Raw genomic sequence first — 12,131 nt, forward strand, 5'->3', positions numbered from 1 at the left:
TTCAAGGCCAGCCTAGAACAGAGAAAATTCTACGTGAAGAAAGCCTTTGGGCTGGGCGGTGGTGGCGCACGCCTTTAATCCCAGCACTTGGGAGGCAGAGGCAGGCGGATTTCTGAGTTCGAGGCCAGCCTGGTCTACAGAGTGAGTTCCAGGACAGCCTGGGCTATACAGAGAAACCCTGTCTCTAAAAACCAAAAAAAATAAAAATAAAAATAAAGAAAGCCTTAATTTCAGGTTTGGTGAAACAAACCTTCAGTCCCACTGTTTAGGAGACAGGCATGCAGATCTCTTTGTCCTACCTCAGTCTACAGAACAACTTCCAGATCAGCCAAGCTTACACAGTGAAGAGTAGGAAAAGAGGAATCTGGTGATAATGTAATAGAACACACAAGAGGGCTATGTTCCAGCCCCTGAAGCAGGAGGACTCATCCCGGAGATGCAGCTTTGTCCTCGTGGCACTGGCTTTAGAATCTAGTATAAAAGGGACTACTGTAATAATTGATGTTGGTTAGCTGGATCTAAGAAATTAGTGGTGTTTATGAAGAGACCAGCATCATCTAGGAAGTGTTTTCTGAGAGCACAAGGAAGCTGTGTTTCAGAGATAGCCAAGGTTGTACCTCCTGCAGCATCTGTACCTGGTAATGTGTAGTGGTCATGTGGGTGGTACAAGTTTGGATGCCTGAAATGATGGGTCATTAATAGCAGCTAAGGCTTGGCACTGTGAGAAGCCATGGAAGGCCATTGGTGAAGGTGCAGCCTCAGTTCTGGCCCTTAACTGAAGGGGTCATGCAAAGAAGTTGAAGCTTGGCATCATAGAGAGAGTTTATGAGAGCTATTGTAAAGCCTACTTTCAGCAGAATATCCCAGCGTATTAGAGATGCCTGTACCATGGGGTGAGCCCCAAGAACAGCTGCAGCAATGGAGTAGATCAGCCTGAGCTTAGAGTGCTATGGAGGGCAGAGCTGGAGAAGTGATGCCAGCCTTTTTGGAGGATGCCAGAAGATCATGTGTGCATCTCAGACATTGAAACACAAAGCTATAACATTGAACTTGGCTTCGAGACCCCAAGATGTTTGAGATGACAGTGCCCTGGTCTATCTGCTGAGAAAAGCTGCTAACGTGGAAGGGAACCAGTGCAGGAGAAAAAAGTTTGTTGAGGTCAACAAAGATGAAAAAGGAGTTGAAGATCTGAAGACTGCTTTGACATCAGACATGGAGATGCAGAGTTTGGTGTTTACCCTGCTGATTTCTGGTATTGCTTTGGAGATTACAGCTAAGTGATTATAGGAATCTCAGAAGAGACCTTGAACTTTAGACTTTTAACCTTGTTGAGACTGCTATAGACTATGGAACCTTTGAAGTTGGACTAAATGTAATTAGCATTTTGCTATGTTTAGTTATGGCCTCCATAGACTCATATGTTTGAATAAGCCTATGGGGGCCAGGGAGTAGAATGTTATGGTTTGTATATGCCTGGCCCAGAAAGTGGCCCTATTAGAAGATGTCAACTTGTTGGAGTAGATGTGCCACTGTGGTTGTGGGCTTTATGACACTCTTCCCAGCTACCTGGGAGCCAGTATTCTGCTAGTAGCCTTCAGAGGAAGATGTAGAACTCTCAGCTTCTCCTGCACCATGCCTGTCCAGACACTGCCATGCTCCTGCCTTGATGACAATGAACTGAAACTCTGAATATTAAACCAGTCCTAATTAAATGTTGTTCTTTATAAGAGTTCCCTTGGTTAAGGTGTCTGCTCACAGAAGTAAAATCTTACCTTAGTCACATGTCCACTCACTTCAGCCCCATAGGAAAAGCCACAGCATGTGTTGTAGTTCAGTTCTATCAGCCATCTTAGAGTGGTCTTGGAGTTTGGTACCATGGATAATTGGACCACTACTGTCCCTTTTTTTGTGCCTCTATCTGTCATTGGACACTTGTGAACCATGTGGCTGTGGGGATGAATGTCCAATGACCCTTCTGGGAGCCTCCTTTGCCTTCTGTATGTTTTCTCCGAAGGAACTCTTGAGTCAGAGCATCCTTAGTAGTTGTTGAGGAATTCCTGTACAGTTGTCTTCATTGCCTGTTGACACTCTATGGAGAATGCACAAGGCTCTGCAATCTGTGCCGCCCAGAAGACTGTGTTTCCAGGGCTGTTTAATAGAACCACAAAGTGTTCTATCATTGTGGCCTCATTCTCCTAATAATAAGTGACAGTGGGCATTGTTTAGGTTCTTGTTAGGTGCTTGTCTGTGCACTTTGCAGAAATTTTTGTGCAAGCCTTTGACTCATGCTTGCTACAGACCTCTGATATACAGTTTTATTTCTGACTTGCTGTCCTGTTAGGCCTCTGGATTGTGATTACTCTCTTCTTCCCATGGTCTTTGTCTTTCTCCCTTTCAAAAGTGACTGTTTTAAAGACTATTTGGTTTTATTTATTTATTTATTTATTATTTAGGTGTATGTGGGTGTGTGTGCCATGTGTGCATTGGAAGGTAAGAGGAAGTTGGCTCAACCAGAAGTAGTTAAAGCACCCCTTCTACTTTATGGCTCCAAAACTTGAGCTCAGACTGTTGTGCTGGGTGGCAGATATTTTTCCACCAAGCCATCTCAGCAGCCAGGCAGTGACTTGTGGCATGGATGTTTTTAACTCTTACAAAAATCTAGTTTAACTTTAGTTCTTTGATCCTTGGGCTATGTTCTTTTTGACCAGAAGTCTATTTGGATCTGAGAACAGTTTTACAAACCCCAACTACTTCTTCAGCAGGGGAGGTAGAAATGGAGGTTGGTCAGTGTCATGATCCTGCTCAGCAGTCCCCTATGAGTGCATTTTAGGAATACACAGAATACTTCTCCAGGAATTTTATATGCGATTGACTCTCAATACAGTATACTTTGTTTCATACCAAATGAATCATCTGATGCATTAAATCTGAAGATGGCTGTGATACTCGCTGCTGGTCATCATTTGAGTGAAATGAGACCAATCAAAGACAAAAAAGGGAAATAAACAGTACACTGGACAAAGTCCAGGAGAGATGTGGTCAGGTATCATTTGTCCTCTCCAGGGAGTCCAAAGGACAACAATCAATTATCTGTACACATGACTGCAGAGCATTGCAAACTTTGGAGACTTACTGCCCCCTGATGCCCAGGAATCAGCTTCCTGTTTTGTAAATGGCACACCTGTGCTGCTGACATAAATATCCAGGCCCCAGAACTGCTAAAGTCACATGATCCTGACAGACCACAGTTGTTCACATGGCTGAGAAGACATGGACTGAGGATGAAGGGCAAGGAACAGTGCCAGCAGGAAGCTGGTTAGGAGAATATCCAGGTCCTCTCCGAAGAGCTGGAGATAGAGAGGAAACCCATTAAAGCACATAGTGTGTGACATCCCTGACCTGTCTGTGCACTTACCTCACTAGGGCTCACTTGATGCAGGAAAATCCAGCCTGAGTCAGCCCATCCCCCACAGGAGCCACTACCCAGTCAGCACCACAGCTTCTTTTTAATAATATCATGTATGACACAGACAGAGAGAGGCCGAGTGTGTTGTCCCAGCACTGCCACACAGATATATTCATCAGGTACCACAACATATACTAGAAAGGTCCTGGAGCAAACCAGGAGGAATCCAGCAGCCTGAGTCTGTCAGTGACCTGAGCAAATTGTCTCTCTAATCCGCTTTCTGACCAGGATCCGTGATCGTGTCCTGACTCCCATGCAGGTCTCCTTTCAGGCCAACTTGGGGCTTGAGAAAGACACTTGTCTCTACCCCAAACTATGGTTCCATTCTAGGTAACAGGGTTGGGCAGGACCAAGAAGCATGGACAGGAAGAGGAAGAAGACATGGAGACTTCAGACCAGCAATAAACATGGAGGCACACACAGGCTCCAGTGACACAGAGGTGGTCAGTACTGGGGTGGCATGGACAGCAGAGAGCAGGAGACCTGTTTGTAGTCCTTCCTGTGGGGCTGCGTGTTGTGGTCTCTGTTCAACTCCTGCATTCCTTCTGCCACACAAGAGGTTCAGCAGAAAGAACCTACCTGTATTCCACTTGGACTTCTGAACCTTTGATCTTCTGAGGTCTGAATCTAGCAAGGACAGGGACTGAGCCTCTGCTGACCCCAGTGAATGGTGAGCTGGCCTGTGCAGTGTGCTGAGCAGTGCCCAGCACTCAAGCAACATTTGCTAGAAAGCTCAGGAGTCATCTTTCTGGTTTCCCCATGGCTGCCTTCCCTGACCACAGGCCTCTGGCCAGGGAGCAAACTGACATACCTATTTCCAGGTGGAAGACTGATGCCAGGAGATTCTGATCCACCAAGAAACAAAGGGTGAATAAAAGACAGAGACCAGCATGTAACACTTTCCCGAATCAACTTAGTGGCCCTGCAAGATACTCAGATCACATTTCTCAGCTTCCTCAGACTGGGTCTGAGAAATCTCGTGTTTAATGTCTCACTGCCTGATCGACTGGATAACCATGGACCTGTACTGAAGATGGCACATGCTACAGCTACACTTCTCCACTAGCCCTAACTCACCCAGAGGGATTCCAGCTTACCTCCCACACTGTCCTTCTTTTGCCCATAGGGGCTCCAGCTTCTTTCCCTCAACAGCAGGAGACTGCTTCCCACTGCTTACACACCCTCAGAAGCCATTGACTGGGTGCCAGTCACTCCTCATGTCCTGCTAACAAAGTCCTCCATGAAGGTCTAGAAGGTCATATTTATTTCTAAGGAATTGGTGTCAAGTCCCCAAAGATTCGCATGTGTGCCATGCAATGATCAGATTATCCATCTTGAAGCAGGGGTCAACTAGTCATCTACCTACCATATTCAGCCCAGCAGAACCATCATACCCAGCTCTTCGGAGGGACTGAACATCTGTGGTCCCTCCTGACACTTGACCAAGCAAAACACAGGATTGGGGCTGAACACAGAGGACAAAGGGCAACCCTGGCACTCTTTATTAGGTGGTAGAATCCAAGCTTGCAGCTTCTTAATCCTAGGTGTTGCATTGAGTGTTGTTAATTGGTCTTTTGGAAGTCTGGGCAGCAGCAGAACACTCACCTCCAGGTGTGATCCTTGCACTTTATGTACCTGAGTGGAGAGAGCAGAAGTGATTCTCTGTGCCTACCCTGTGCAACTTTGGGCTGGGCAAGAAATTGCTGGAGCAATGGGTGATGGAAGAGGCTGGCCACTTCTGTGATGCCTTGACCTTCCAGACTAACTGATGATAGGTGTTATCTGCAAGTGGGACAGGGAGAAAGGAACAATATCCTGAGTTTTACTTGCATATCTACTTTCAGGGAATCTCCTCAATCCTTACCCCTTCCTGGACAAAGCCTTGTACAATGTAATTGCATCTCTCATTTATGCCTGCCGCTTTGAATATGGAAACACTGACTTCATGAAGATGCTAAAAGTATTGAAAGAAAACATGGAAGATAATACTGACTTATTTCCTGAGTTATGAGGCTCAAGGGCAGCATGCAAAGAGACTTCTGTGCTGTTCATCTTCCCAGAGAAAGCTGTAGATCAGGGATTTGAAAAGGAGCCATCTGGAAGTATCCACCACAGAAACAGAATCCTGGTGATTGACAAGCCTGCAGCAATGGGAGGGGAGAAGTGCATCAAGGTCATGGCTTTCAGAAGCTGAGCACCTGGTCCTCTTCCTACATGGAAGCCATCAACGCCTGTGAGATTTTCCCATAAAATATTCTCTTGTCTACCACAGGGCTGCTAGAGCCTGAAGGCTAGAACTAAGGAGGAGTCAGGCAATGAGTGGGAACAAATAGGGCCTGTGTTCACAATGGAAGAGGCTGGAAACTAAGACTGGCTGAGAGCAACACTAAGTCCATGTACCCAGTAGCCAGAGGGATGGTCAGAGGGTAAGGAGCTTGCCAAGCAAATATGGCGCTTGAGTTTCATTTCCCATTTCCCAGTAAGGTGAAAACTGACTCCTGGACCTCAAAATCTTTGCTGTGGAAATAGCACCCCTTACATCATGGATGCACAAACACACATTGAAATGATGAACATTATTATTACTAGAAATCTTATTTACTCAACTCATTAAATTAAAGGCAGCAGGAAGTCCTAGAGCACTCTGTGGCTGTTACAGGTTCTGAACACATTCCTGTTTCTCCTGTGCATCCCAGGGTTTGCTGATAAAGTCTTCCCTGGGCAAAAAATCATTTGTAATCATGGTAGATAAACTGGTGACTGAGCACAAGAGGACCTGGGACCCTGTCTAGCCACCTCAACACCTGGCTGATGCCTTTCTGGCTAAGGTGTAGAAGGTGAGAGACCATGGATTCTGGTGTCCATTGCACTGTGAATAACCCAGTGACAACAAAGTGTAACCACCTGGACTCATCTGGCGAGTATTATGTCTCACTGTGTCCCAGGCAAAGGGGAACCCTGAGAGTAGCTTCAATGATGCAAATCTACCTCTGCTTGTCCTTGACATGTTTGGTGCTGGATTATGACCACTTCAGTCACTCTGTCCTGGGCCCTGCTACTCATGTTCCTGCATCTGGATGTACATCATGAGACTGACTGGGGCTGGAAAGGTAAGAGGATAGAGGCATACTCCTTAAGATTACTTGGGACACTTGTGCTTCCCTGCAATGATTTAACCCAGACTCCAGTAAGGATGATGGCCATATTACTCTTAACAGAGAGGTAGTGGAGAGATAAGGGGCACTCCATAGAGCACCTTAACTGAGGGGATAATGTTCTTCTTGGCTGAGTACAACAGGAAATCAATGAGGTCGTAGGGCATGTGCGGCATCCGGAGATAGCCATTTCAAATTCCCTAGAAGGACAACTATGGAATAACTACCTCCAGACCCTCAGTTTAAAATAAAATAAAACAAAACAAAACAAAATAAAACAAAACAAAATAAAATAAAATAAAATAAAATAAAATAAAACTCTAAATCTCAGGCTAATAATCTAAAATTTCAAGGGGATTCTTGCCCCAGATTGGGTGCCAATTGTTGTGGGAAATATTAAAAATGAAACGAGTATTTCCCAAGCTACACGCAGCTCTTCTCAGCCCCAGCAGTCTTGCTGTCCAGTTCTTATCTCATGGAAACTCTCTAATTCAGAGCTCCAAAATCTCTCCACCCAGCTCACTTGGATCCCACTGGCAAGACACTACCACACCAGACTCCTGCTTCAAAAACCCCATGGCCATTGTGCTGCATGTCAGGCAAACACACATTTTGCCACTGAACCTTTCTCTCTGGAACCCAGTCAAGTCACCGTGAGAAGGGAAACACCACACAAACTTATTTTAGAAACAAATGGTAACTCAATCTCTGGGCACAACAACTAGAATTCTAATCTTGGAAGCCATATTAAATCTAAATCTTCCTGGCAGATTCACCATAAGCCAGGAGACACTAGTAGCTACATCTTGTTCTCACACTATCTCTGTCCAAAAGGGCCTATCTCTCTCCTACTTCCTCTCTTCCTCCATCCAACCTGGAAGTCCTTCCTACTAGCCCAGTGATTAGTCCCTTTATTCATTGAGGGAAGGTTCACAATAAGTCACCTGAGTATGAGACTCATTCCTAATTCAAGACAGACCCTTCTGGGAAAGCAGAATTAACATATAAATATGGGTGGCACCAGAGCCATCCACAACACTTGGGAAGTCACATCTACTGTGATTCCTTTACTGAACATTAGATTCCACAGTAGTAGACATCCTTATGATGGAGATGGAGCTCAGTGAAGAGCATTTTTCCAAGATATATGAGAACCAGGGTTCAAAAACAAGCAACACACACACACACACACACATGCACGCACACACACATTAACACACATGCATATGAATGCATACCAACAAGTTCACACACATGTACATTGGAACCCACATTTGCACACTCAATACCTTACCCATGTTTGTACAGTTATCCTGGTTGCGTGATCTTTGGGGACCTCCACTTCCTATTTCCTCTGCCTGTCTACTTCAGCTTCAAAACACCTATGGTGACATGTTCAGCCTGCAGATGGCCTGGAAGTCCATGATCAAGATCAACGGACTGAAAACAGTTCGAGATGTGCTGGTGACCTGTGGAGAGGACACTGCTGACTGCCCTGAAATACCCATCTTATGTCACATAGGCTGTGGGCCAGAAGCTAAAAGCAAAATGCTGTGTGGGGACACAGATGACATCAGAGCCAGACACGGGGGACAGTGAGCAGAGGAAAGTCAGGGCATGATGCAGGAGGTAGTAGACTTAAGCATTCCAAAAGAAATTGCCTGAAATCCATTGTGGAGTCTCCTTAGCATGTTGGAGGGTGGTAGAGGTGTGTTTTGGGGGAAGAATGAGGTTATGGGGGATACTGATCCCAGAAGAGAAGAGAAATGAAGGAGGGAGAGGGCAGCACAGTGAGGTGTCTTTCCTTACACAAAGATGTACCTGCAGATGTGCTCCTTATACCTTACGGGCTGGACTGAAGAGAGCAGAGGCAATTCTCTGTGTCCACTCTGTGCAACTTTGTCCAGGGCAAGAAATCACTGGAGCAGTGGGTGACAGAGGAGGCTGGCCACCTCTGTGATGCTTTCACCGCCCAGGCTGGGAGGTGATGTGTGTGGACTGCCAGTGGGTACAGCAATAAAAGCAATATCCTGACTTTTACTTGCAACTCCACTTCCAAGGAGTCCCCTCAGTCCTTACTGTCTCCTGGACAAAGCCTTATGCAATGTGATTGCAACTCTCATTTATGCCCATCGCTTCGAGTGTGGAGATTACTGTCTTATCCTTCATGTGTCTGTAAAGATCTGAAGGCTAGAACTAAAAAGGATTAAGGTGATGAGTGTGAACAAATGGGGCCCGTGTCTATTATGGAAAAGGCTGGAAACTAAGACTGGCTGAGATCAACACTAAGCCTACGTACCCAGGAGCCAGAGAGATGGTCAGAGGGTAAGGAGCTTTGCAGGAAAGCATGGTGCTTAAGTTCCAATTGTCAAGCCATGTAGAAAGGTAGAACTGACTCTACAGATTTTCCAAACCTCAACATATTTATTGTGGCACTAGAACAACTCATATCATTCATTCACATACACACATTGGAATAATAATGAATATTCTTATTAGAAATCTTATTTGCTCAACTCATTACATTGAAGGCAGTAGGAATGTCTAACATTTTCTATGGCTATTTCAGGTTCTGACCACATTTCCAATTCTCCTGCACATCCCAGGTTTGGCTGACAATGTCTTCCCTGGGCGAACGACATTTCTCACCATGGTGGATAAGCTGGTGACTGAGCATAAGGAGACCTGGGACCCTGACCAGCCACCTTGACACCTAATTGATGCCTTTCTAAGATGGTAGAGATGGAGAAGGTAAGAGACTATGGAATCTGGTGTCCACTGCACAGTAAATAACTCAGTGACACCGAAGTGTAACCACTTGGACTCATCTGAAGTGTATTATGTGGCGTTCCGGTCTCTACACTGAGTCTGCTCTCTCACTGTGTCCTAGGCCAAAGGGAACCCTGAGAGTAGCTTCAATGATACAAATCTATGTTGCTTGTCCTTGACCTGTTTGGTGCTGGGGTTGTGAATACCTCAACCACACTTTCGTGGGCCCTGCTGCTTATGATCCTTCATCTGGATGTGCAGTGTGATTCTTCCTGTGGCTGGGAAGGAAGCAGGGTAGAGGCAAACTCCTTAAGCTTACTCGAGATACTTCCCAGCAATGTAACCCAGACACCATTAAGGATGATGGCCATCTTTCTCCCATGGAACCAGCCATTAACAGAGATGTAGTAGAAGGACAATGGTCAACCTCCTGTATAACATTACCTGAGGGGATGCTGTCTTTCCAGGCTGAGTACAACAGGAAACTGAAGAGGTCATAGGGCAAGTGCAGTGTCCAGAGATGGCAGACCAGGCACACATGCCTATGCAAATGGTGTCATCCATGAGGTGTAGTGCTTTGCAGACATTGCCCCAATGACTGCCACACACAACTTCTCATGACATCGTAGTACAGGGCTTCCTTATCCTGAAGGTAGGCCTGGGTCCCTCTGAAGACTAGTCAGTGTTACCAGCTAGCCAGTGGCCTGAGCTGCCCAGGTAAGGACTGGAGTACAGGCAACCCAATTTTCAACTCAAGGGAACCAATTGCTCCTAGGTAAGTATGGGAAGTGAAACAAGAGCAAGATCTGTACTTTAGAATCTCCAGCTAGGAAAGCGAGCAAGGTAAAATATGGCAGGAGTAGTTATAACAGCCACTACCTACTAATGCAGGTGACAGTTTGTGTAAAACTGTCACTTATCACATATTCTTGTCATAGTATTAATGATAGCTGAGAAGATTCTAGTGCTGAGTTTATATGAAAGCATCTAGTGTGGCTAGTAGAGGCTGTGCCTCAGAACATGGTGACCAGAATCTAGGCAGCCTAACCCCAGTCCCCAGGGTGCCTTGGAGGGTGGAGCAGCAATCAGTTGGTCATCATACTTGCTTTTTTAAAAAAAAATATTTCCTACAATTGGTGGCACCCAATGTGGGTCCAGAATTCAAAAAAGACACTCAGACAAATGCATCAATCTGCCTGGTATGGCAAGGAGTGTGGCCAGGACTGAAAAGTGACCTCAGCTTGGGGAGTTCAGTCTTGAATATTTCAAGATAAGTGCTTGAGTCTTCTCAGGCTGTGAGAAGATCTGGCCTGGAAGCCTGAGTCAAGATGACACCAGTGTACCATTATATCTGGGGCTGAGGGCCATGTGGCACCATTTACAGAACTGAACAGATGGTAGAATCAGAACTGACAGTTGGTCATCCATAAAGACCCATCAGTGGTTACCAGGTTGGTGACAAACTGTAGGCAGAAGCCAGGTCTCCATGGGTCTCAGATACAGATATAATACCTTGACTAAGAGTCAGCACTGCTGCTGTCTGGGGACATGACCCCAAGACCCTGTGGTCCATTAGTGCCTAGAGGCACTAGTGTGATCCATTAGGCTCACAGAGATAGGAAGGCTGTTGTCCTCACAGTTGTGAATGCAGAGAAATGACAGAGAAGAAAAGCAGCAGCAGGCAAAGTGACAGCAGAGCTCCAGGAGTCTAGCACACTCCCAATTATCTGTCAGATGTGTTAGAGGGTGGGACTTCCAGTCACCAGTGTGACTCAGGCTGAGGACATGGCTCACAGGGAACCTCAAAGAACCTCACTGTCCAGAGGCTTGGTGAGTGCTAGAGAGATGGCGCATACACATAGCTGACCTGTCTCTACATGCTCCAAGTCACACTCGGGTAACCAGGGAGCATTTGCCTAAACCCTGTTGCTGGTGTAAATGGTGCCACATGGCCCTCAGCCCCAGATATAGTGGCAAACTGGTGTCCCACATTGGGTGCCACCAATTGTAGGAAATATTAAAAAAAAAAAAAGCGAGTACTTTCTGAGCTACAACCAGCTACTCTCAGCCCCTGGTCATCTTGCCAGCCAGTTCTTATCTCGTGGAGACTCTCTAACTCAGAGTTCCAAAATTTCTCCACCCAGCTCTCTGGGTTCCCACTGGTGGGTTGCTACCATGCCAACCCCATGCTTCAAATCCCCCCATGGCCTTTATGGTGCACATCAGGCAAACCCATACTTTGCTGCCTTACCTTTCTATCTTGAATCCACTTGAGTCACCATAAGAAGAAAAACACTAAACAAACTTACTTTAGAAACAATGGTAACTAAATCTCTGGGTGCAACAACTAGAATACTATTCATGCTCCATCTCTATCCTAACTGAAAAGAACCCTTCCTCCATTATGTTTCCTTTCTTCCCCTATAGAACCCAGAAGTCCAGCCTACTTGCTGACTGATTGGCTCATTTTGTCATTAGGGGATAGTTCCCAAGAAGTCACCTGTGTATCTGACTCATTCCTCATTGGCAGCCCTTCCCAGAAGAGCATAATTAGCATCAATATAAAAACAACCCCAGGGCTGTCCACAACATGTCACAAGGTTTTTATCTTCTTGAGTCCCTATGCTATCCTGGGATGCTGTTGTTAGTGAAGGTCACACATCTATGAGCTGAGCTTTTGCTAAGGAGCCACAAGAGGGCAGCAAATATAGCCCTGGCACAAAGAAGCAACCTGCAAGGTT

At 45.8% G+C, this 12,131-nt stretch overlaps 1 pseudogene; it reads left to right on the forward strand.

The window, feature by feature from the left end:
• Positions 1-5,310: 5,310 nt before the first annotated feature.
• Positions 5,311-10,069, forward strand: LOC114635971 (annotated as a pseudogene).
• Positions 10,070-12,131: the final 2,062 nt, after the last annotated feature.

Source organism: Grammomys surdaster, unplaced genomic scaffold (genome assembly GCF_004785775.1).
Source record: "Grammomys surdaster isolate TR1022 unplaced genomic scaffold, NIH_TR_1.0 120575, whole genome shotgun sequence".
NCBI lineage: Eukaryota > Metazoa > Chordata > Mammalia > Rodentia > Muridae > Grammomys > Grammomys surdaster.